The 27,649-nt window shown below is 45.0% G+C and overlaps 1 long non-coding RNA gene across 1 annotated transcript in view; it reads left to right on the top strand.

Annotated features, from left to right (window-relative positions):
- LOC130296914 (uncharacterized) overlaps window positions 1-27,649 on the top strand; it is a 67,504-nt gene that overhangs the window by 591 nt on the left and 39,264 nt on the right. The window contains exon 2 of the long non-coding RNA XR_008849337.1: window positions 15,418-15,504. This is a non-coding gene — a long non-coding RNA (uncharacterized LOC130296914). The remainder of the gene's footprint in view (window positions 1-15,417; window positions 15,505-27,649) is intronic.

The raw sequence follows: 27,649 nt of genomic DNA on the forward strand, positions 1-27,649 counted from the left end.
AACATCTCAGCTTTACCATCTCACATACTATTCACATTTTACAAGCAAAATGTATGATAAGAAATGGCAAATGTACATACAGTGGAGACATACACTGGAGGGATCAAGCTGAAAACAGACAGCTGTAGGGTTGCAACCTTTCTTGCAAAAAAATACTGGCCATGCTAAATTGCATAATTAATTATATATGTGTGACATCACAGGAAGTGATATAAGAGATACAATTCATATGCGGGGGAATTTTTTTAAGTTTTTCCTCCTCGCCTTTTAACCTCTTAAGGATGCAGGGCGTACCCATATGCCCCCATTTCCGAGTACTTAACCCCTTAAGGACAATGGACGTACTCCTACGCCCCCGTTTCCGAGTCCTTAAGGACCGAGGACGTAGGAGTACGTCCTGTCCTTTCCCGGCCCCCTGCCGCTAGCCGGAGGGGAGCCGGTGCCCGATGCCTGCTGAAATCGTTCAGCAGGCATCGCGGCATATCGCCCAGGGGGGTCATTATGCCCCCCCATGTCGGCGATGGCCGCAGATCGCTGGACAATTCAGTCCAGCGATCTGCGGCGATTCCGGGTCAATCGGGTCTCCAGTGACCCGGTGACCCGGAATTACTGGCTGATCGGGGCCGTCAGAGACGGCCCCGAACAGCCAGAGCCTGCAGGGGTGAGGTGGCACTGGTGCCACCTCACGATCGCCCTGATTCGTCGGCCGGATTACCGGCCGACGAATCAGGGCGCCTGCTGCGGGTGTCACTCCCGCACCCGCTCCGCCCCTCTTCCGGAGGACGTGAGCGGGTGCGGGACGTGCACCCCTGGTGCTGGGGACCCCGATCCCCGGCGTTAATGTTGGGATCGGGGCCCCAGGAGCGACGACGGCGGCGGCAGCGGGACTGACCTGTGCGGCGATCAGCAGCAGCAGGAGGTGAGTGACAGCCTCCTGCTGTTGCTTAGCAACAGCTCCCAGCATGCAAAAAGGGCATGCTGGGAGCTTTAGTTATGCAACAGGAGGAGGCAGACAACCATAACTCCCAGCATGCACTTATGGGCATGCTGGGACTTATGGTTTTGCAACAGCTGGAGGCACATTCTTTCTATGGAAAAATGTACCTTCAGCTGTTGTGTAACTACAACTCCCAGCTTGCACAAACAGCTTAAGTGCATGCTGGGAGTTGTAGTGGTGCATCTGGTGGTTGCATAACTACAACTCCCAGCATGCCCGTTGGCTGTCGGTGACTGCTGAGAGTTGTAGTTTTGCAACAGCTGAAGGCACACTGAGTTAAGTAGCAAACCAGTGTGTCTCCAGCTGTTGCATAACTACAATCGCCAGCATCCCCAGCCAAAGTAGTATGCCTCCCGCTGTTGCATAACTACAACACCCAGCATGCCCTTCCGCTGTCCGTACATGCTGGGGGTTGTAGCTTTTGCAACAGCTGAAGGCACACTGGTTGCAAAAGACTGAGTTTGTTGCCAAACTCAGTGTTTCACAACCTGTGTGTCTCCAGCTGTTGCAAAACTACAACTCCCAGCATGCACTGATAGACCGTACATGCTGGGAGTTGTAGTTTTGCAACAGCTGGATGTTCCCCCCCCCCCCCCAATGTGAATGTACAGGGTACACTCACATGGGCGGAGGATTACAGTAAGTATCCGGCTGCAAGTTTGAGCTGCAGCAAATTTTCTGCTGCAGCTCAAGCTGCCAGCGAGAAACTACTGTGAACCCCCCGCCCATGCGACTGTACCCTAAAAACACTACACTACACTACCACACAATAAAATAAAAAGTAAAAAAACACTACATATACACATACCCCTACAATAAAAATGAAAAACGTCTGGTACGCCACCGTTTCCAAAACGGAGCCTCCAGCTGTTGCAAAACTACAACTCCCAACATGCACTGATAGACCGTACATGCTGGGAGTTGTAGTTTTGCAACAGCTGGATGTCCCCCCCCCCCAATGTGAATGTACAGGGTACACTCACATGGGCGGAGGATTACAGTAAGTATCCGGCTGCAAGTTTGAGCTGAGGCAAATTTTCTGCCGCTGCTCAAACTGCCAGCGAGAAACTACTGTGAACCCCCGCCCGTGCGACTGTAACCTAAAAACACTACACTACCACAAAAAATAAAATAAAAAGTAAAAAACACTACATATACACATACCCCTACACAGCCCCCCTCCCCTCCCCAATAAAAATGAAAAACGTCTGGTACGCCACTGTTTCCAAAACGGAGCCTCCAGCTGTTGCAAAACAACTACTCCCAGTATTACCAGATAGCCACTGACTGTCCAGGCATGCTGGGACTTTTACAACAGCTGGAGGCACCCTATTTGGGAATCACTGGCGTAGAATACCCCTATGTCCACCCCTATGCAATCCCTAATTTAGGCCTCAAATGCGCATGGCGCTCTCACTTTGGAGCCCTGTCGTATTTCAAGGCAACAGTTTAGGGTCACATATGGGGTATCGCCGTACTCGGGAGAAATTGTGTTACAAATTATGGGGGGTATTTTCTGCTATTACCCTTTTTAAAAATCTAAAATTTTTGGGAAACCAACATTTTAGGTAAAAATTTTTTTTTTTTTTTTTTACATATGCAAAAGTTGTGAATCACCTGTGGGGTATTAAGGTTCACATTACCCCTTGTTACGTTCCCCGAGGGGTCTAGTTTCCAAAATGGTATGCCATGTGTTTTTTTTTTGCTGTCCTGGCACCATAGGGGCTTCCTAAATGTGGCATGCCCCCAGAGCAAAATTTGCTTTCAAAAAGCCAAATGTGACTCCTTCTCTTCTGAGACCTGTAGTGCGCCAGCAGAGCACTTCTCACCCCCATATGGGGTGTTTTCTGAAGCGGGAGAAATTGGGCTTCAAATTTTGGGGGGTATTTTCTGCTATTACCCTTTTTAAAAATGTAAAAATTTTGGGAAACCAAGCATTTTAGGTAAGAATTTTTTTTTTTAAACAGATGCAAAAGTCGTGAAACACCTGTAGGGTATTAAGGTTCACTTTACCCCTTTTTACGTTCCCCGAGGGGTCTGGTTTCCAAAATGGTATGCCATGTGGTTTTTTTTTGCGGTTCTGGCACCATAGGGGCTTCCTAAATGCGGCATGCCCCCAGAGCAAAATTTGCTTTCAAAAAGCCAAATGTGACTCCTTCTCTTCTGAGACCTGTAGTGCGCCAGCAGAGCACTTTTCACCCCCATATGGGGTGTTTTCTGAATCGGGAGAAATTGGGCTTCAAATTTTGGGGGGTATTTTCTGCTATTATCCTTTTTAAAAATGTAACATTTTTGGGAAACCAAGCATTTTAGGTAAAACATTTTTTTTTATTTTTTACATATGCAAAAGTCGTGAATCACCTGTGGGGTATTAAGGTTCACTTTACCCCTTGTTATGTTCCCCGAGGGGTCTAGTTTCCAAAATGGTATGCCATGTGGTTTTTTTTTGCTGTCCTGGCACCATAGGGGCTTCCTAAAGGTGACATGCCCCCCAAAAACCATTTGTCGCTCCTTCCCTTCTGAGCCCTCTACTGCGCCCGCTGAACAATTAACATAGACATATGAGGTATGTGCTTACTCGAGAGAAATTGGGCTACAAATACAAGTAAAAATTTTCTCCTTTTTACCCCTTGCAAAAATTCAAAAATTGGGTTTACAAGAACATGCGAGTGTAAAAAATGAAGATTGTGAATTTTCTCCTTCACTTTTCTGCTATTCCTGTGAAACACCTAAAGGGTTAATACACTTATTGAATGTCATTTTGAATACTTTGGGGGGTGTAGTTTTTATAATGGGGTCATTTATGGGGTATTTCTAATATGAAGACCCTTCAAATCCACTTCAAACCTGAACTGGTCCATGAAAAATAGGGAGTTTGAAAATTTTGTGAAAAATTTCCAAATTGCTGCTGAACTTTGAAGCCCTCTGGTGTCTTCCAAAAGTAAAAACTCATAAATTTTATGATGCAAACATAAAGTAGACATATTGTATATGTGAACCCAAAAATGTTTTATTTTGAATATCCATTTTCCTTACAATCAGAGAGCTTCAAAGTTAGAAAAATGCAAAATTTTCATTTTTTTTCATCAAATTTTGGGATTTTTCACCAAGAAAGGATGCAAGTTACCATAAAATTTTACCACTAAGTTAAAGTAGAATATGTCACGAAAAAACAATCTCGGAATCAGAATGATAACTAAAAGCATTCCAGAGTTATTAATGTTTAAAGTGACAGTGGTCAGAATTGCAAAAAACGCTCTGGTCCTTAAGGTGTAAAATGGCCTGGTCCTTAAGGGGTTAAAGGGGTACTCCGGTGAAAACCTTTTTTCTTTTAAATTAACTGGTGGCAGAAAGTTAAACATATTTGTAAATTACTTCTATTAAAAAATCTTAATCCTTCCTGTACTTATTAGCTGCTGAATACTACAGAGGAAATTATTTTCTTTTTGGAATTCTCTCTGATGACATCACGACCACAGTTCTCTACGCTTTATTTATTGTTGTCCTTAGTGGGATTTGAACCTAAGTCTCCAGCACTGCAAGGCAGCAGTGCTAACCACTGAGCCACCATACTGCCCTTAATATACATCTGCTATGCATGGTTGCTAAAATGGACAGAGATGTCAGCAGAGAGCACTGTGTTCGTGATGTCATCAGTGTTCCAAAAAGAAAGGAATTTCCTCTGTAGCATTCAGCAGCTAATAAGTACTTGAAGGATTAAGATTTTTTAATAGAAGTAATTTACAAATATGTTTAACTTTCTGCCACCAGTTGATTTAAAAGCAAAAAGGTTTTCACCGGAGTACCCCTTTAACCCCTTAAGGACCGGAGGTTTTTCCGTTTTTGCATTTTCGTTTTTTGCTCCTTGCCTTTTAAAAGTCATAACTCTTTCAAATTTACACCTGAAAATCCATATGATGGCTTATTTTTTGCGCCACCAATTCTACTTTGTAATGACGTCAGTCATTTTGCCCAAAAATCTATGGTGAAGCGGGAAAAATAAATCATTGTGCGACAAAATTGAAAAAAAAACGCTGTTTTGTAAATTTTGGGGGCTTCCGTTTCTACGTAGTACATTTTTCGGTAAAAATGACACCTGATATGTATTCTGTAGGTCCATACGATTAAAATGATACCCTACTTATATAGGTTTGATTTTGTCGGACTTCTGAAAAAAATCATAACTACATGCAGGAAAATTAATACGTTTAAAATTGTCATCTTCTGACCCCTATAACTTTTTTATTTTTCCGTGTATGGGGCGGTATGAGGGCTCATTTTTTGCGCCGTGATCTGAAGTTTTTAACGGTACCATTTTTGCATTGATAGGACTTATTGATCACTTTTTATTCATTTTTAAATGATATAAAAAGTGACCAAAAATGCACTATTTTGGACTTTGGAATTTTTTTGCGCGCACGCCATTGACCGAGCGGTTTAATTAATGATATATTTTTATAATTCGGACATTTCCGCACGCGGTGATACCACATATGTTTATTTTTATTTACACTGTGTTTTTTTTTTTATTGGAAAAGGGGGGTGATTCAAACTTTTAATAGGGGAGGAGTTAAATGATCTTTATTCACTTTTTTTTTTCACTTTTTTTTTGCAGTGTTATAGGTCCCATAGGGACCTATAACACTGCACACACTGATCTTCTCTGTTGATCACTGGTTTCTCATAAGAAACCAGTGATCAACGATTCTGCCGGATGACTGCTCATGCCTGGATCTCAGGCACTGAGCAGTCATTCGGCGATCGGACAGCGAGGAGGCAGGTAGGGGCCCTCCCGCTGTCCTGTCAGCTGTTCGGGATGCCGCGATTAGCCGCGGCTATCCCGAACAGCCCGACTGAGCTAGCCGGGAACTTTCACTTTCACTTTTAGCCGCGCGGCTCAGCTTTGAGCACGCGGCTAAAGGGTTAATAGCGCGTGGCGCCGCGATCGGCGCTGCGCGCTATTAGAGGCGGGTCCCGGCTTCACTATGACGCCGGGCCCGCCATGATATGACGCGGGGTTACTGTGTAACCCCGCGTTATATCAGAAGAGCAGGACCAAGGACGTACCGGTACGTCCTTGGTCCTTAAGGGGTTAAGGACTCAGGGCGTACAGGTACGCCCTGCGTTCTTCTGGCCCCTGCCGCTCGCTGAGCAGGGACTGGACTGAGATGCTTGCTGATATCGTTCAGTAGGCATCCCGGCATATCGCCCATATTTTTTTTTCATTCCGGGCTGATTGGGTCTCTGATGACCTTATAGCCCGAAAATAGGGATGATCGGAGATGTCAGGGACAGCCCCGATCATCCTGAGGGATAGGAGCGAGGTGGCAGTGATGCCACCTCCTCCTATCCCCTGCCATTGGTTGGTTAGGACTAACCGACCAATGGCAGTTGGTTGCGGGGGTTTACAGTTGAAATCCCTGCTCTGCTCGCCCCTGGATGTCATGCAGAATGGGGGGGAAGATGGCGGCGGGTACCGGAGCAGTTGAGGATGGCGGCGGGATCAGCGCAGGCAGCGGCGGGACCTGTGGCAGCAGTCTGGGCATGCTGGGAGTTGTAGTTTTGCAACATCTGGAGGGCCACAGTTCGGAGACCACTATACAGTGGTGCCCAAGCTGTAGCCCTCCAGATTTTGCAAAACTACAACTCCAAGCATGCTCAGACTGTCCAGGCATGCTGGGAGTTGTAGTTCTGTAAAATTAGGCCCTTCTGATTTTGCAGAACTACAACTCCCAGCATGCATGGACAGTCTGAGCATGCTTGGAGTTATAGTTTTGCAACATCTGGAGGGCTACAATTTGGACACCACTACACAGTGGTCTCCAAACTGTTCTCCTCCAGTTGTTGCATAACTACAACTCCCAACATGCCCTTCAGCTGTCTGGGCATGCTGGGAGTTGTAGTTATGCAACAACTGGAGGCACACTAGTTGGGAAACATTGTCTGTTTCCTAACTCAGTGTTTCCCAACCCATGTGCCCCCAGCTGTTGCAAAACTATAACTCCCAGCATGTACTGACAGACCATGCATGCTGGGAGTTGTAGTTTTGCAAGAGCTGGAGGCACACAGGTTGGGAAACACTGAGTTAAGTAACAAGCTCAGTGTTTTGCAACCAGTGTGCCTCCAGCTGTTGCGTAACTACAACCCCTAGCATGCACGGACAGCCAAAGGGCATGCTGCAAGTTGTAGTAATATGCCCCCAGCTGTTGCATAACTAGTCCCAGCATGCCCTTCTGCTGTCCGTGCATGCTGGGGGTTGTAGTTTTTGCAACAGCTGAAGGCACACTGGTTGCATCAAACTGAGAGTTTCTTATCTAACTCAGTGTTTTGCAACCAGTGTGCCTCCAGCTGTTGCATAACTGCAACCCCCAGCATGCACGGACAGCCAAAGGGCATGCTGGAAGTTGTAGTTTTGCAACAGCTGGAGGTTTGACCGCCCCCCCCCCCCCATGTGAATGTACGTGGTACATTCACATAGGCAGGTTTACAGTGAGTTTCTCACTGCAAGTTTGAAATGCAGTAAATTTTCCGATGCAGCTCAAACTCATGGCACGGTTTCTAAAACGGAGCCTACAGCTGTTGCCAGACAGCCATTGACTGTCCCGGCATGCTGGGTGTTTTGCAAAAGTTGGAGGCACCTGTTTAGGAAATACTGCCGTAGGGTAATTTTGGTATCGGAGGTAAGTGTAATTCTTGCATCCGGGTCCGTCCTTATGCAAATCCCTAATTTAGGCTTCAAATGCGCATGACGCTCTCTCACTTCGTAGCCCTGTTGTATTTCAAGGCAACAATTTAGTGCCACATAGTGCCATATATGGGGTATTTCCGTACTCTGGAGAAATTGCCTAACAAATTTTGGGGGGCTTTTTCTCCTTTTACCCCTTATGAAAAGGTAAAGTTGGGGTCTACACCAGCATGGTATTGTAAAAAAATTAAATTTTTTACACTAACATTCTGGTGTTTCCCCATACTTTTCATTTTCACAAGAAGTAAAAGGAAAAAAAGACCCCCAAAATTTGTAACACAATTTCTTCTAAGTACGGAAATACCCCATATGTGGACGTAAAATGCTCTGCGGACGCACAACAAGGCTCATAAGTGAGAATGCCATGTACATTTGAGTCATGATAAAAACAAGCAATCTCCAGGTAGCAGAGCGGGATCAATGGAAGCGCTAAGACCAGATAAGAAGTTAAAAGGATTTATTTCCCATAATGCAACGCGTTTCACGGTCACCCGCTTCCTCAGGCATCCAAGAGATGCCTGAGGAAGCGGGTGACCATGAAACGCGTTGCATTATGGGAAATAAATCCTTTTAACTTCTTATCTGGTCTCAGCGCTTCCATTGATCCCGCTCTGCTACCTGGAGATTGCTTGTTTTTATCGTGATTCTATTTCAGCGGGACGAAGCTGCAGAGACCCTTTGATGATACACCCTGTTCCATTGTTGTACTTGGTTGGAGTACAACTTCATGTGGTAAGCGCAATTCACACTTAACGTTACCAACTCACCTTTGGTGTTACACTACGGAGCGCATCCGTTTGTGCTTTTTTTATTTCAATGTACATTTGAGGTGATTTGCACAGGGGTGGCTGATCGTTACAGCGGTTCTGACATAGACGCATGTGTTTTTTTTTTTTGCTGTTCTGGCTCCATGGGAGGTTTGTAAATGCACATAGCTCCCGACATCAATTTCATAAAAATTCTCTCTCCACAAGTCCAATGGCGCTCCTTCTGTTCTGAGACCTGTAGTGCACCAGCAGAGCACTTAACCTCCACATATGGGGTGTTTTCGTAATTGGGAGAAATTGGGCTTCAAATTTTGGGGTCCATTTTCTCCTATTACCCCTTGTGAAAAATAAAAATTTGGGGTAACACCATCATTTTAGTGTTAAAAATCTAATTTTCCATTTTCACGTCCAAATTCAACGCAAAGTCGTCAAACACCTGTGAGGTGTTAAGGTTCACTATACCCTTGTTACGTTCCTTGAGGGGTGTAGTTTCCAAAATAGTACGCCATGTGTTTTTTTTCTTCTTTCTGTTGTTCTGGCACCCTGGGGACACCTTCTCTTCTGAGCATTTTAGTGCACCAGCAGAGCACTAAATGTCCACATATGGGGCATTACCCATAATCGGGAGAAATTGGGCTTCAAATTTTGTGGTCTATTTTCACCTATTACCCCTTGTGAAAAATAAAAATTTGGGCTAACACCATCATTTTAGTGTTAAAAATAAAATTTTCCATTTTGACGTCCAACTTTAAAGCAAAGTTGTCAAACATCTGTGAGATGTTAAGGTTCACTATACCCCTTGTTATGTTCCTTGAGGGGTGTAGTTTCCAAAATAGTATGCCATGTGGGGGTTATTTTGCTGTTCTGGCACCACAGAGGCTTCCTAAATGCAACATGGCCCCCAAATACCATGACAGCAAAATTTGTTTTCAAAAATCCCACAGTTGCTCTTTCCCTCTTGAGCCATGTTGTGAGCCCACAGAGCACTTTATGTCAACATATGAGGTATTTCCATACTCGAGAGAAATTGGGCTACAAATTTTGGGGGGCTTTTTCTCCATTTATCACTTTTAAAAATGAAAAAAATGGGACTACAAGAACATGTTAGTGTAAAAAAAATGCAGATTTAGATTTTTCTCCTCCACTTTGCTGCTATTCTTGTGAAACACCTAAAGGGTTAACAAACTTTCTGAATGTAATTTTTAATACTTTGAGGGGTGCACTTTCTACAATAGGGTCATTTATGGGGTATTTCTCACAGAAAGGCCCCTCAAATCCACTGCAAACTTAACTGGTCCCTGAAAAATTCAGGTTTTGAAATTTTCGTGAACATTTTGAAAATTGCTGCTGTACTTTGAAGCCCTCTAATGTCATCAAAAAGTAAAAACATGTCAACTTTCTGATGCCAACATAAAGTAGACATATTGTCTTTGTGAATGAATATAACATTTATTTGGAATATCCATTTCTCTTACAAGCAGAGAGTTTCAAAGTTAGAAAAATGCAAATTTTTCAAAATTTTCATCAAATTTGGGGATTTTTCACCAAGAAAGGATGAAAGTAACGCTGAAAATTTACCACTATGTTAAAGTAGAATATGTCACGAAAAAACTTTCTCGGAATCAGAATAAACGGTAAAAGCATCCCAGAGTTATTAATGCATAAAGTGACAGTGGTCAGAATTGTAAAAAGGGCTGAGTCCTTAAAGGGGTTCTCCGGTGCTTACACATCTTTTCCCCTATCGAAAGGATAGGGGATAAGATGCCTGATCGCGGGAGTCCAACCGCTGGAGACCCCCAGGATCATGCACGCGGCACCCCGTTTGTAATCAGTCCCCGGAGCGTGTTCACTCTGGGTCTGATTACAGGCGACCATCGGGCCGGCGGCGTGTGACGTCACGCCTCCGCCCCCGTGTGACGTCACGCTCCGCCCCTCAATGCAAGCCTACGGGAGGGGGTGTGACAGCTATCACGCCCCCTCCCATAGGCTTGCATTGAGGGGCGGAGGCGTGATGTCACACAGGGGCGGAGGCGTCACGTCACACGCCGCCTGCCCGGTGGTTGCCTGTAATCAGTCCCGGAGCGAACACGCTCCGGGGACTGATTACAAACGGGGTGCCGCGTGCATGATCCCGGGGGTCCCCAGCGGTGGGACTCCCGCGATCAGGCATCTTATCCCCTATCCTTCGGATAGGGGAAAAGATGTGTAAGCACCGGAGAACCCCTTTAAGGTTAAAAAGAGTCCTTAAGGGGTTAAAATTCATAACTCATTTAATTTTCAGACCCATATGAGGCTTGTCCTTTGCGGGACTAATTGTACTCTGTAACGACATCACTCATTTTGTCACAAAATCTACCGCGAAGTATCACAAGCATGTACGGCAAATGGCACAGGGTGGATCGGGGGGAGGGATTGAAAGCGTTATGGCAGGGGGATCAGATGGGTGGATCAATTAAAATGGTTATGGCAAGGGGGATCAGAGGTAGTGATGAGCGGCATTGGCCATATTCGAATGCGCAATATTTTGCAAGTATATGAACAAATATTTGCCCTATGTTTGTGAAATTCGTATATTCACTATGTTAATTTTTTTCTCCATGCGAAAATCGTAATGAAATTCGAATAGTGCGCATGCACGATTATATCTTTCAACTAACACTATACCCTACACTAGAATCTGCTAAACTAACCTACCCTATCTAGCATTAACTATCACTTTTTTTACACAGTACACGTCATTGTTGTGATGTGTACTGTGAAGAAAAAAAATACGAATATTCTAAATATTCGTGAAATCGCAAAATGCCAGATCAGAGGGGGGGGGGGGGGGAATCAATTGAAGTGGTTATGGAAGGGGGATCAGAGGAGGGGGATCAATTGAAATGGTTATGGCAGTGGGATCAGAGGAGGGGGATCAATTGAAATGATTATGGCAGGGGGATCAGAGGAGGCGGATCAATTGAAATGATTATGGCAGGGGGATCAGAGGAGGCGGATCAATTAAAATGGCTATGACAGGTGGATCAGAGGGGGGGATCAATTGAAATGGCTATGGCAGTGGGATCAGAGGGGAGGATCAATTGAAATGGTTATGGCAGGGGGATCAGAGGGGAGGATCAATTGAAATGGCTATGGCAGGGGGATCAGAGGGGAGGATCAATTGAAATGGTTATGGCAGTGGGATCAGAGGAGGGGGATCAATTGAAATGGCTATGGCAGGGGGATCAGAGGGGGGATCAATTGAAATGGCTATGGCAGGGGGATCAGAGGGGGGGATCAATTGAAATGGCTATGGCAGGGGGATCAGAGGAGGGGGATCAATTGAAATGGTTATGGAAGGGGGATCAGAGGGTGATCAATTGAAATGGTTATGGCCGGGGGATCAGAGGGGGAAATCAATTAACATGGTTGTGGCAGAGGAGACTTCAGGGGTTCCCATTGGCAGGCAGAGTCACATGGGGTTCTCTGCTCACTCTTAAGGGTACAGTAACACAGGAATAACATATGTACAAATAGTACTGGAATTAATCAGAAAAATATATTACTTTGCAAGTGCGAACATATTTGATATAACAGTGAGTCCTTTGGTGGGCCCAACACCTTGTGCTGCCAAGCTACCTGAAGCAGTCGGAAGCCACAGGACAACTACTGGTGCTGGGACACCACATTTCAGTGCCCCTTTCTCTCCTTTCCTTCCTTTCCTCTGGTCCCCCGCTGGTGGCCTGGCACTGCCTGTACCTACTTACCTGGCTTGTATGTCTTCAACAGGATATAATCTATAAATACAAAAAAGGTATGTGGTCCTACGTAAGCCACTTGATATTGCCAATATCATCCAGCATAAATCAAATACAAGAGAGGAGAGGAGGTGCTCTGGATGTGCTATAAAACATAACTTTTACTAGTTATTATTAAAAATATCAAACTAAGGTGATTAAAGTGATTGTGGCGCTCGATAGCAAAAATTTACAAAATTGATATATGCACGCTAACCAGGTATGGCTGGGCACAGCCAACCCAGTCACGCACAAGATTACTGATAAAACGTGACAACAATATTGCTAGTACCACCAACGCGTTTCTACCACCAGTATTGGCTGCGTCATCAGGGAGGTAGACTATAAATGCAATTGTCAAATTTAATTAGATCACAGTAACTAGAAGGACCATCTACTAGTCCCCTTCCCATTGGTGCATGGCTGCATGGGGTCCCCACTTCTGTGCCCCGATTGCTCATACTCCTGTAAATGTTTATATATGGTTTAAAGCGTACCTGTCAGATCCAACAAAAAACATTTTTTTTAAATATATCACTCAGTACCTAATCCTGACCATGTACATCTAATTTTTATGTGTCTAGCACCTTTATTTATTTTTTTATTACACTTTTAATTTAGCTCACTAGTCTGAATTCCTCTCAAAGGGAGGGGGCGTGACCTCACTGTGCAGGTCTCCGCCCCCTCCCTCAGTATGCTGTCTGCTCACATCTCTCCTAGCATTAGCAAAACTACAACTCCCAGCTTGTCCTCACTGACAGTAGTGGGACACAAGCTGACAGTGGGAGGATTTTTCCTCCAGGTGTGAGCCCTGCGCTCACAGCTGTCAATCAAGGAAGTATGTCCATGACATAGGTAATGATGCATGGACACAGCAGGACTAGTATGTGTCCAAGCAGGCAAGGTGGCAGTTGTTTGGCTTTTTCATTATGAAATACTGAACATTTTCTAATGAAAGCAATTGCAAAACCTATTGGTTATACATGCTTTACAACATATCAAAAGTTTTTGTATCTGACAGTGCCCATTTAACTTATACTATCTACTATATTAGTCTCCTCCCCCCTAGGATGTAGCGTTACATGTGGTCCCCACCGCTGCGCCTTCTTCTCATTTATTGTTCATATGCATACATATGGTTTACTTTAATATTCTATGATCATGCATGGATCCACATCATTATTGTTTGTGGTTGGTTGGCAGTTTGAGAGCTCATTCCAAGATGGTCCTTTATCCCCCCTTATACATTTTGTATCTACACTATAATACATATTAGTATCGGTATCTTAGTACTAAGTACTCAGTACTAAGCATCTCTCCATAGCATAGATTGTCTGCATGCCCCGAGCAAAATACTCACCTGTCAATTCATTATTTTGTATTGATCGCGCTCTATACCGCGGTATCATCTTGCGCTGGCCTATGCATATATCCCTGTACACGCCCCCCATGATTGCGTCAAACTAATCGCGTTTTAACCCACGGCTCCGAGCGGATGTGACATCAGACGCCACTTCCTCGCTGGAACCCACGAGTGAACCGTCAACCTCCGGCTCCCTGCTCAGTGCAGGTTGTCTCACGATTTTTTCTGTGAATCTCCAGAACCGTGAGTAACATAGACCTGTCACCGTACAGATCTATAGGTAGCTTTCTTTTCACAGGGCATCATTGTGAATGGAACTTTCTTTTGTATTCTTTCTAGGTGGACTCTTTCTTATGTGGCTACCGAACATTAGCCTTGGGACATATATATATATATATTTTTCTCCCTATAGGATTTCTACATCATGCAATACATGTCCATATCAGCCTCAAATATATTTAGATATTCTTATTGTGCATGGACATTTTATTTGCAGGTCCATTGGCTAATTACGGCACAGCAACTTTTGGAGAATGTGTGTTTTTCTCTCCTATAGGTTCCATGCATTATTTGTCCACTTCTATGCAAATCTATCTATATGAAATCGGAGCAATTTATTTTGCTGGTCCTTTTAGTTACTGTGATCGAATTAAATTTGACAATTGCATTTAGAGTCTACCTCCCTGATGACGCCGCCAATACTGGTGGTAGAAAGGCATTGGTGGTACTAGCGAAATTGTTGTCACGTTTTATCAGTAATCTTGTGTGTGACTGAGGTGGCTGGGCCCAGCCATACCTGGTTAGCGTGCATATATCAATTTTCTTAATTTTTGCCATTGAGCGCCACAATCACTTTAATCACCTTAGTTTGATATTTTTAATAATAACTAGTAAAAGTTATGTTTTCAGCAAGCTCAGGTGAAGGTAGCTTATCTCGACGCTGGCGGAACTGACGAGAGAGAACTTCCTGTGCGGCTCCTCAGCGCATCATCAGGGGCATCCCTCATCAGTCCCTGCAGCCACTGCCGCAGCTCACTGATTTAAAGTGGCTGCGGTGTCGGCTGCTTGTTTAGCAGCTCGGGCCACGGCCTTAGAACAACGAGCTGCAGTGGCTGCTGCATGCATATGGTTCAAATTTGATCCAACCAGAGTCACTAGCTGTCTTCGGTTGGCTCATTCAAATTAATCAGGAGAAGAACATAGAGGCACCGTCCACTTTATTTTCCACAACCACCATCAATCAAATCTCTGGGGCCTCCTACTTTTACTCCCAGCCGACCATCACCTAGCCTGGGAGCACCAACTTCAGAGCCCCGTATCCCTCCCTTGGCCCACCATGGCCACAGGGACCATACCACCAGGCCGCGTATCCTCAACGCCCCACTTTACTCCAAACTCTACCAGTACATTGATGCCTCCAGATCCTTCTCCTGCCCCATCCACTGCTGTGACAAACGAACATACCCCAAGGGAGGGTGGGCGGAAACCTTCTTCTTGCTGTGGTAACTACCGGACTAACTCCTCCTCTTCCTCCCTGTCTATACCCTTTAGCTGCTCCTCCTACTTCCTCTTCCCCTAGCTCCTTACCCTGTAACCCGACTCCATTAACCCTTTCCCTGCCTGGCCATAATCCCCCTGTCATGTGCCCCTCCAATCCAATGCTCTCCTTTCCAGGGCTTACTTTCATTTGCATGAGCCAACCGAAGACAGTTAGTGACTCCGGTTGGATCAATTTCGAACCATTTGCATTTTTTTTTTTTTTTTTGCAGGTCTGGCGGGGATACAGCAGCAGCCGGCAATGTGCCAAACCCATAATGTGCATGCACCCTTACGAGAAAATACAACAGGCATGATATGTAAGTATTGCAGCTGGCTCGGGTTGGCTCATTAAAATAAATGGGGTACTGCTGGGATAAGGCAGCACCCCAGTCCAAAAGAAAAAAAAATTAATCTAGCTACGAACAGACACTGCATTTTTCTCAAAGATGTGATTCTTTCATCATGCGACTTAAGGATTTCTATTAAAGAATTAGAGGGGGATGCCAGAAAAAATGGTAACATACTTACAAACATGGCGTGTATGGTAGAAAAATGCCACAATCACCCAGAGCATGCTGCATTTTGAAAAACACCACTAAAGGATGAACCCAGACCTCCCGGAAAAAAAAAAAAAAAAAAAAAAAAACATATTGACTCTCAGCAAAAATCTGGCCTTAGCATTTTTGACCCCTCATCCCCCCTCAAATAAAAAAATAAATATATCGGTATGTGTCATGTGCCTGTTTCTAGCCTCAAAAGCAATGAAAAAGTTGAATGTACCAATAAATATACCTATGACCATGTCACCTCATAAAATTAACATGTTGCTTCTACCATATGATTAACACTGTATAAATGAGACTCAAAAAAAACATGTTGGAATTTAAATTGTTTTCCCTTCAATCCCGCAAACCATGCTGCAGAACTTTATTTGGTACATATTATTTTGCTATTAAAAAAAGAAAAATGAACACTCATATTGCTCTGCTGCAGAGAATTTCCTGACTACCCTAGACCACCAGGGATCATGTGTATTCACCAAAAACATTGGACCAAAAGTGGGAATGCAATTAACCCTTAAAGGGGTACTCCAGTGGAAAACTATTTTATTTTCTTTTTTCAAATCAATTGGTGCCTGAAAGTTAAACAGATCTGAAAATTAATTCTATTAAAAAAATCTTAATCCTTCCAACACTTATCAGCTGCTGTATACTACAGAGAAAGTTAAGTTGTTCTTTTTTGTCTGACCACAGTGCTCTCTGCTGACACCTCTGTCCATTTCAGGAACTGTCCAGAGTAGAAGCAAATCTCCATAGCAAAACTATCCTGCTCTGGACAGAGGAGTCAGCATAGAGGACTGTGGTCAGACTGAAAAGAACAACTCAACTTCCTCTATAGCAAACAGCAGCTGATAAGTACTGGAAGGATTAAGATTTTTTAATAGAAGTCATTTACAAATCTGTTAAAATTTTTGGCACCAGTTGATTTAAAAAAATAAATAAATTCCACTGGAGTACCCCTTTAAGTTACTTAGTAAGCAATAATCCAGATCCTGTACCATGGAGGAAATCTAAGTTAACCTCAAAATCACTCAAGAGATAACAATTAACCCCACCAGGGATATTATAATTAACCCCTAGAGTACCAGATTTCCATACAACCAAGAATATCCTAAATCAGTGTACCACCACCTGTAGCTCTCCCACTATAACAGCAGAGAACAATGACAGCAGATCATTATTCCCATTGTGGAAGTGACAACAGCAGGGCAGTGATCCTGGGTGTATCTAAGTTTCCGTTTTCACATAAAGAGTTAATAGAGTAGTTTACTGCAGAGCCCATCAGACCCCCACAGGTCCTCCCCTACTACCCTGATTAATATAACCAAATAAAGTCAGAGTTTCCGGTATCAGCAATGTATCTACTTTAGATAAGAAGCCAACACTGCCAAATGGCTCTTGTTTGTGTTGGCTTCAAAATACATGACAGAACACAGTAAGAATAAGACCAGAGGATGATGGGACTACTGTATGTGTACTACGTGGGTATCTTCTGTATATAATTATATATGTACAGCTGGTATAAGTTATATATCTCCTGTATATAGTGATATGGACCATGCTGGTATAACCTGGGTATATACTGTATATAATTATATATGTGCACCTGGTATAAGTTATATATCTCCTGTATATAGTGATATGGACCATGCTGGTATAACCTGGGTATATACTGTATATAATTATATATGTGCACCTGGTATAAGTTATATATCTCCTGTATATAGTGATATGGGCCATGCTGGTATAACCTGGGTATATACTGTATATAATTATATATGTACAGCTGGTATAAGTTATATATATTCTGTATATAGTGATATGGACCATGCTGATATAACCTGGGTATATACTGTATATAATTATATATGTACAGCTGGTATAAGTTATATATCTCCTGTATATAGTGATATGGACCATGCTGGTATAACCTGGGTATATACTGTATATAATTATATATGTGCACCTGGTATAAGTTATATATCTCCTGTATATAGTGATATGGACCATGCTGGTATAACCTGGTATATACTGTATATAATTATATATGTACAGCTGGTATAAGTTATATATCTCCTGTATATAGTGATATGGACCATGCTGGTATAACCTGGGTATATACTGTATATAATTATATATGTAGAGCTGGTATAAGTTATATATCTCCTGTATATAGTGATATGGACCATGCTGGTATAACCTGGTATATACTGTATATAATTATATATGTACAGCTGGTATAAGTTATATATCTCCTGTATATAGTGATATGGACCATGCTGGTATAACCTGGGTACATTCTGTATATATGATACATGTACAGCTGGTATAAGTTATATATCTCCTGTATATAGTGATATGGACCATGCTGGTATAACCTGGGTATATACTGTATATAATTATATATGTGCACCTGGTATAAGTTATATATCTCCTGTATATAGTGATATGGACCATGCTGGTATAACCTGGGTATATACTGTATATAATTATATATGTGCACCTGGTATAAGTTATATATCTCCTGTATATAGTGATATGGGCCATGCTGGTATAACCTGGGTATATACTGTATATAATTATATATGTACAGCTGGTATAAGTTATATATATTCTGTATATAGTGATATGGACCATGCTGATATAACCTGGGTATATACTGTATATAATTATATATGTACAGCTGGTATAAGTTATATATCTCCTGTATATAGTGATATGGACCATGCTGGTATAACCTGGGTATATACTGTATATAATTATATATGTGCACCTGGTATAAGTTATATATCTCCTGTATATAGTGATATGGACCATGCTGGTATAACCTGGTATATACTGTATATAATTATATATGTACAGCTGGTATAAGTTATATATCTCCTGTATATAGTGATATGGACCATGCTGGTATAACCTGGGTATATACTGTATATAATTATATATGTAGAGCTGGTATAAGTTATATATCTCCTGTATATAGTGATATGGACCATGCTGGTATAACCTGGGTATATACTGTATATAATTATATATATACAGCTGGTATAAGTTATATATCTCCTGTATATAGTGATATGGACCATGCTGGTATAACCTGGTATATACTGTATATAATTATATATGTAAAGCTGGTATAAGTTATATATCTCCTGTATATAGTGATATGGACCATGCTGGTATAACCTGGGTACATTCTGTATATATGATACATGTACAGCTGGTATAAGTTATATATCTCCTGTATATAGTGATATGGACCATGCTGGTATAACCTGGGTATGTACTGTATATAATTATATATGTACAGCTGGTATAAGTTATATATCTCCTGTATATAGTGATATGGACCATGCTGGTATAACCTGGGTACATTCTGTATATATGATACATGTACAGCTGGTATAAGTTATATATCTCCTGTATATAGTGATATGGACCATGCTGGTATAACCTGGGTATGTACTGTATATAATTATATATGTACAGCTGGTATAAGTTATATATCTCCTGTATATAGTGATATGGACCATGCTGGTATAACCTGGGTATATACTGTATATAATTATATATGTACAGCTGGTATAAGTTATATATCTCCTGTATATAGTGATATGGACCATGCTTGTATAACCTGGGTATATACTGTATATAATTATATATGTACAGCTGGTATAAGTTATATATCTCCTGTATATAGTGATATGGACCATGCTGGTATAACCTGGATATATACTGTATATAATTATATATGTACAGCTGGTATAAGTTATATATCTTCTGTATATAGTGATATGGACCATGCTGGTATAACCTGGGTATATACTGTATATAATTATACATGTACAGCTGGTATAAGTTATATATCTTCTGTATATAGTGATATGGACCATGTTGGTATAACCTGGATATATACTGTATAATATTATATATGTACAGCTGGTATAAGTTATATATCTCCTGTATATAGTGATATGGACCATGCTGGTATAACCTGGGTATATACTGTATATAATTATATATGTACAGCTGGTATAAGTTATATATCTTCTGTATATAGTGATATGGACCATGCTGGTATAACCTGGATATATACTGTATATAATTATATATGTACAGCTGGTATAAGTTATATATCTTCCGTATAAAGTGATATGGACCATCATACATAATATATATATAGAGCTGAGTCAGGGCACTTAAAAAGATATATTTAAATTGCAGTTTTCTGTTTTAATTTATCTACCATAGAATATACAATCTTATTACATAAGCTGTACTGCCCCCTAGTGATGCAGCTGCCAAGTTGCAGGATATTTAGATCCAGTCACTTCTGACAGAAGGAATACAATGTAGGCTATAGAGTAAATCCCTTTTCTTAATTTTGCAAGACTTTAAAGATCTTTTTTCTGGTGAAGGCTGAAACCTCAGGGAATGAAGCTCCAGTCACTGTGTGCCCATGATAACACTTCCTGTACCGTAAAAGGCCTCGATCAATCAGCTTTGTTCTTTCATTTTTTTTTCTTGGCAGTGCAAGGAAACGTCAAGTTGTATTGTGATTGGTTGCTATGAAACCTGGTTTCTTTCTTACTGGCCGGATCAGTGTTATAAGTGTTGTCATGAGGACACAGGCAGCAGAAAAGTTTACTCTATTAACCTCTTCCCGTCACAGCTATTTTTGGCAACGGCAGTTTAGTTCTTTTCAACTTTGTCTGCTAAGATTCTTATCTTTTCCATTGACAGAGCTCTATCAGGACATATTTGAAATTGATGTACATTTTCATATGCCTTCAGGTTCACTAGGATTTTGATATACAGTGATCCCTCAACATACGATGGTAATCTGTTCCAAATGAACCATCGTTTGTTGAAACCATCGTATGTTGAGGGATCCGTGCAATGTTAAATATAGGACGTTATACTGACCTGTTCCCGCCGTCACCGCTGCCCTGGATGTCGCCGTCCATCGCTGTCGCCGCGTCCCCGGGGTGTCCCCGCCGCTCCGGAACGTCTCTGTTGCCTAGGATCGTCGTTCCTCATCGCCGCCATTACGTCACTACGCACGCCGCTCCTATTGGATGACGGGACGGCGTGCGCGGCGACGTGATGACAACTATGAAGAGCGACGGCGATGCAGGGGATCCCGAAGATGACGTCTTGGAGCGCCGCGGACAGGTAGGAGACCATCACTACAGCTTACAGGGGCACTGTAAACGGCTATTCGGCAGCAGCTGAAGCAGTCTGTTCTGCCGGATAGCCGTTTATGCGATGGCCCCGACATACAAAAGCATTGTATGTTGATGCTGCCTTCAACATGCGATGGCCTCTGAGAGGCCATCGCATGTTGAAATTATCGTATGTTGGGGCCATCGTAGGTCGGGGGTCACTGTAATTTGGGCCAAAAACCTGGATCATGTTGTGTTCAACACACTTTGAAACGCTCGACAGGAGGATGTGGCTGAGTGGAAAATGGGCATGGCTATACCGTGACGCCTTGTACCAAAATTTTGGCTCACATTTCTGGATTAATGGTAGGGTCACGTGCTGTATTTTGCTGCGTATTGTCTGCAGCTGATATGCTACTCATTGACTTCAATAGGTAGAAAAATACCCAGCAGCACAATACAGCACGTGTGGCCCTACCCTTAAAGTAAACACATTTAAACGTGGTCTACAACTTAGACTAGATAGTTTTAAAGATGCTGTAGATTTTGCAACAGCCTGAGCCACTGTGAAAAATCTAGCATACTAATAGACTGTCTAAAAAGGGCTCGTTCACATTGGGATTGTGCTCCAGTAAAGGGAGTCCGTCGGGAGTTTAGCATAGAAAAAATTAGTGCATGTTATCTTAACTAGGGGAGAGTAGAGGTACGCTATCCTTGCACCCCATCCACCCCCCAATAAATACAGACTCATTTTGTACGGTGCAAAGGCCACAGCGGACCAACATTATTATCAAACAAGTAACAAATATATAACATCTTTTACTCTCTCTTCATAAATAATGTAACAAAATAAATAACAAAAGACATCCTGCAGAGCAAAACCATTGCAGGGTAAATAAACACTAGCATTTAATGAATACTATATACCCCAAACAAAAAGAACACAGGTATCATATGAGAATATAACAGATAAATCTTAGCAAAAAGTACATACATTTAAAAGCATATAAAATGAATAATGGCACAAGGTGATAATACCAATGAAGGGCATGTGCCTGGGGCCGTTAATGAATGAAAATATACATAGGTACAAGTAAACTAATACAATATTACATGTAAACAATCAGTATGCCTTGAGGTAGTACAAAGATAGTAAAGTGCAGTAGTAAAGTAAAGTCTTGTATCAAATAAGTACAAGAGATCTTACCCAGGGACATGCCACCCCTACATATGTTTTGCTCCGTCGAGCTTCCTCAGGGGGCGTGGACATTAATCAGGGTTAACATATCCTCCCATACCAATATAACTAAGGCTGCATTCACACCTCGTTTTTACATTACAGGTGCCCGATCCGGCTGGGGGAGGGGCAAACCCGGCTCTCCCGTACCCCAGCTGACCAGCACTGAAATCCATTTACTTTAATGAGCCGACCGGAGTCAAACGGTGACTCCAGTCGGCTAATTTTTGACCCGTATGCGGTTTCCAGACCGGACCTAAAACCGTAGTATACGGGTCAAAAATGAGCCGACCGGAGTCACCGTTTGATTCCGGTAGGCTCATTAAAGTAAATGGATTTCAGCGCTGGTCAGCTGGGGTACGGGAGAGCCGGGTTTGCCCCTTCCCCAGTTGGATCCGGCACCCGTAACGTAAAAACGAGGTGTGAATGCAGCCTAATCTTCACAATTGCAACCCTACTCCCTGCTAGCAACATGCTGGAAGGGGACCTGAAGGCACCTTCTCGTCCAGGCACTCTCTCCTACTTTGCCCTTAGTCGACCATCACCTGACCCAAGGGCACCACCTTCGGAGACCACTCTGTCCCTTCGGCTAGGGACCCCCATAAGTAGCTGGCTACCAACCCAGCTCCCCCCCCCCCCCTCGGCCATAATGACCGGGCCTCCACCATCGTTCCAGCATGCCTCCAAATCCCCCTCCAGCTCACTCGGCTGTGACAAAAAAAGTCCACAGATCCATCCCGATGTCATTCAGGCGCACTCCGTCCCACCCCGGAAACTCAGTGGATGGCCCCTCCAAATCCACGTGGCGGACCACAAACCCCTCATTCTTAGCCACGAATTTTCCCACCGCCTTATTGACCTGAGCTCTGGCCCTGTTCACCTTGCGCACCGACCGCGCCTGCCTCCACTTCGCCAGCGCCATCATATCCGACCACATGATCAGTATCCCCAGAAATGAAGACCAAAGCCTCAGCAGGTCCAACTTAATGTCCCGGAGCAACAACCTGGAGGTGCGCACCGCCAAATCGTTGCCTCCTGCATGGATGACCAAGACATCAGGAGCCCAATCCACCTCCACATACTAAAGACTGTACGAACGGAAGCAGCTCCGACCACAGCAGCCCCCCACGACCAAGCCAATGAACCAGAGCCACCACCCTAGGAAAACCCAGCTGCCGCCCATTCGGCCGAACTGTGGCCTGCACTCCACCCCTGTGCACATATGAATGCCCCGCTATCCACACCAAGCAGGGCCCTGCATCTGTAAGACACAATAACATATAATCAGCACAACACTCCCCATAACGAAAAAACACACGCCAACCACCCCCGCACAACACCCCTTACAGCAAATGAGGACAGACATACAAATGAAAGCACTGCGACTCCCACCTCCCAATCTGCCCAATAACTACCGGACCCAGTCCCCACTGGGACACCTCCGTGGCCGCCCCGATGCGAAAAGAGTGCAAACTATACTCCCTCGGGACACAACCAACACTCCCAGGTAACTGCGAAAAACCTGCACGAATTGAAACTTGGACAGAAAGGAACCATCCTCGTGCACCAACAAAGGCAACAGGTGAAACGCCGACTCAATGTCGGTCTTCGGAATCAGCGCTCCGTGCCCCAGCCAGTGCACCCATGAAACCGCCACGTCAAAGGAGGTATAAGAGACCGCACACAAAGCCGGATCAATCCCGTCATTCACCGACTCCCCCTCAGGGTGAGAGAGGTGGTGGATGAGGCTAAACTTATTGGGCTCCTTCTTTGGGAGCAAACCCAATGGGGAGAGGCACAACTCCGGCAATGGCAAAGCCCGGAAAGGGCCCGCCATCCGGTCCATGTCCACTTCCTTAAACAACTTGGCCCACACCACCTCGGGGTGTGCCAAGGCCGACGTCAAATTACGCCTACCCCCGGCAGACCCCCGCACTTCGCATGGAATCCAAAAACCCCTGTCAAACCCGGCTACCAACAACGCTGCCACCTCCCTATCTGGGTACTGCGCGAGGAAGGGCAGCATCTCTGCCAGCCTCACCGGCATTGCCCCTCTTCTGCTCAGTCTCCCCAGACCCTCTCCCCTTGCCCCACTTGAAACAACAGGACAGGCTGTGCGCTCCCCCACAGCTGGAGCATTCGTGCTTAAACTTGCACTGACTGTCGTTGAACTGCCAACAGCAGCCCTTACCTGCACCCGCCAGCCGCCCCTCACCAGAACTGCCTTCCCCGTCCCGAAAGGATTGTTGCCCACACATTGTCAGCCAAACGCACCCCATCCACCAACTTGTCAGCCTCAACCCCAGCCGGGGCCGTTGGCGCTAGCCCAGGAGCCACTCTCCTAGCCCCCCCCCAGAGGGCGTCGCCGCCCCACTAACACCGCTACTCGACAACCCCCTCTGCCGCCGCAGCCAGCGCAAGCGCCCCCTACACCGCCGCCGGAGACCCCCGTCCCGCCGCGGCCTATCAGCAAGCTATGCATGTCACACAAAAGAGCATACAACTCACCCCCATCCCGCTGGAGTCGGTGTTCCACTCACCCAACCTCTCTGGGGCAGCACTCCCAGCGGCCGTAACTCCATCACCATCTCGCACTCCCATGACAGCATCCTCCAGATGAACCGCTGTGGGGCCCAGGGGCCGACCGCCCTCGGCCGCAACTTCGCGGACCCTGCCAGCCACAGGCTTGCAGTCTCCAGCACCACCAGGCGACCCCCGGCGTAGGCCCGCAGTCTCCAGCCCGACGTCATCCACAAGGGTAGGGGACACCTCCCCCCAGCAGCTCTCCATCCTCCAGCTCCAAATCACTAGGGGCGGGACTATGGCTCCTCCTCCCCGACCACTCCTCCTGTCCAATGATGTACTGACGGCATGCCGACTCCTGTAGCTCTCCTTGGCAGCTGCAGCAGCACTGCGCCCCCCACGCCTGCAGGCCACAGTGCCCTGCGCCTCCATGCTGGCCCGTACAGCTCCCGTCTGGCTCCCATCACATGCCCGCATCCTCCCCGGATCAGCCACAGCCGTGGCAGCAGCAGTGGCCCGGGCACGACCGCCCGGCCGCACAGCAGAGGCCTCATTACATCGCCGGCATGTAGGCTCCACCCCCTGCTGGCCACCGTCATCTCCGCCATGCACAACACGCTCACTCAGGTGTGACCAGCTGGGGGAGGAGGGCTCCCGGGTCCCTGTTTTAGGCCCCCGAGCAGCACCAGAGGAGGACCCCGAGCCGGAGCCCAAGGCCGCCCCCAGCAACTGCTCCTCCAGCCAGCCCGTACCCCGCAGCAAGGCCGCAGCCCGCACCCTCTGCAGCAAAGCCTCCAGCTCCATCACCAGGTACCTACTTCACACGATTCTTCTTGGCGAATGGCTCCTCCCCTCCCTGTTCCTCTTCTTCCTTTGCCCGCGCCGACCTCGCTCCTCCTATCTTTTAACCCCTTACCTCCCATTCCTCTAACTCTTTATTATTAACTCCTACTCTACTGCTTCCTACACCCACTGTCATGTGCCCCCACCTCTCCCATGCGGTTCACACCGGGGGCTTTCTTTTTTCCTGCTCAACTCTTAAAGCGCAACTGTCATGATTTTTTAGCCCCCCAGACTACAACAATGTTGTTACAGATGTCCATAACGCTTGTCGCTTTTCCTTCTTCTTTTATACTGTAACTTATAAAATACATTTATCCAGAGGTCAGGCACAGTCGGATAGGCGTGGCTTGGGGTTCACAAAGCCCTGCCGTCGCCACACCTATTCTCTCCTTTCAGCGCTGGGACCACTGTGTAGTAAGACACAGAGCATCCACAGCGCATGCACCCCTCCTGACGTACGCGTGCTGCCGCCCTGTATTGACAGAGCAAGCGCTCGCTCCCTCACTATGAGAGCACTCGCTCCCGCTGCCTATGCGCTCACTGCGCAGGTTCAGTACTAGAGGAAGGGAGGGGCGCATGTGCTGCATCTTACTACACAGTGGTCCCAGCGCTGAAAGGAAAGGATAGGTGTGGTGCCGGCAGGGCTTTGTGGAACCCAAGCCACGCCTATATGACTGTGCCTGACCGCTGGATAAATGTATTTTATAAGTTATAAAAGAAGAAGAGAATCGATTAATGTATGATTACGCTCACATTTTGGACATCTGTAACAACATTGTAGTAGTCTGGGGGGCTCAAAACTCATGACAGTTGCACTTTAAAATACCGAATCACAAATTGGCTCTATTCACATCAATGGGATCCGTCAGAACCTGGTGGTGTCAGTTGTGATCCGACCTGTTACGGTTACGGGTCCGTTGTGCGCTAAAAAAAAAAAGAAGAGCCAAACGGATTCAGAATAGGTCGGAGCACAATGGAAGTATGAACCTAGCCTAAGCTAAAACTGTCTGAACTTCATAGCGTTTATTTATCTCCCCATAATGTTTTACTACTTTTAACAGCATAATAAACTGATACTTTTAACAGCATAATAAACTGAATAAAACCAATTGCTTTGCATCACCATATTCTAAACCCTATGGGGGAGATTTATTAAAACAGGTATGGAGAAAGAGTGGTGCAGTTGCTTATAGTAACCAATCAGATTGCATCTTTCATTTTTCAGAGGCCTTAAATAGGCACTGTCAGATATAAAAACTTTTGATATTACATAGTTACATAGTTCATAAGGTTGAAAAAAGACCAAGTTCAACCTATAACCCTAATGAGTAACCTGGAATGTTTTGTTCTCCAAAATTGCATCCAGACCCCTTTTTAACTCTTTTACAAAGTTCCCCATGACCACCTTGTCCGGGAGAGAATTCCACAGTCTCACTGCTATTACAGTATAGAACCCCCGTCTGTGGTGGTGTAGAAACCTTTTTTCCTCTAGTCGTAGAGGATGCCCCCTGGGGAACAGTCCCTGTCATTATAGAGTCCCCTGTTACGGAGCTGAATGTGGATCCTCTAACCTGTGTGGCTGATGACACAGACCGTATCGGGGAGCGGAGTCTAAGGTGCCGGTGGTCTTCACCAGAGCCCGCCGCAAGCCAAGATGGGCTTGCTGCGGCAGGCAACACCCAGGTCGCTACCCAGACACGGCTCAACCACACAGGTAGCTGGGCAAGGCGAGGTACCAAAGGATAAGGCAATAGCATAGTCAAATGTAGCAGAAGGTCAAGGCAGGTGGCAAAGGTGCGAAGTCAAATAACGTAGTGGGAAGGTCTGGATACGCAAGTAAGTCAAACAGGCAATATGGAACGCTTAATCTCAGGCTAGGGGCACTGAAGATCCAGCCGGGAAGTGTGGGAGGTGCAGGGACTTTATAGAGTAGTGTCAGGTGTACAACTAATTATGGGCGTACTGGCCCTTTAAATTTCAGAGCTCCGGCGCGCGCACGCCCTAGGAGACGGGGACACATGCGCCAGAGCTGAGACACAGTGTAGGAGGCGGCAGCAGAGCGGGGTGAGTGACGGGCTGGCATTCGCATGAGGGCGCGTCCCACGATGCGAATACCAGCCCTGCCGGCAGCCGG

Source organism: Hyla sarda, chromosome 12, assembly GCF_029499605.1.
Source record: "Hyla sarda isolate aHylSar1 chromosome 12, aHylSar1.hap1, whole genome shotgun sequence".
In the NCBI taxonomy this organism is placed as follows: domain Eukaryota; kingdom Metazoa; phylum Chordata; class Amphibia; order Anura; family Hylidae; genus Hyla; species Hyla sarda.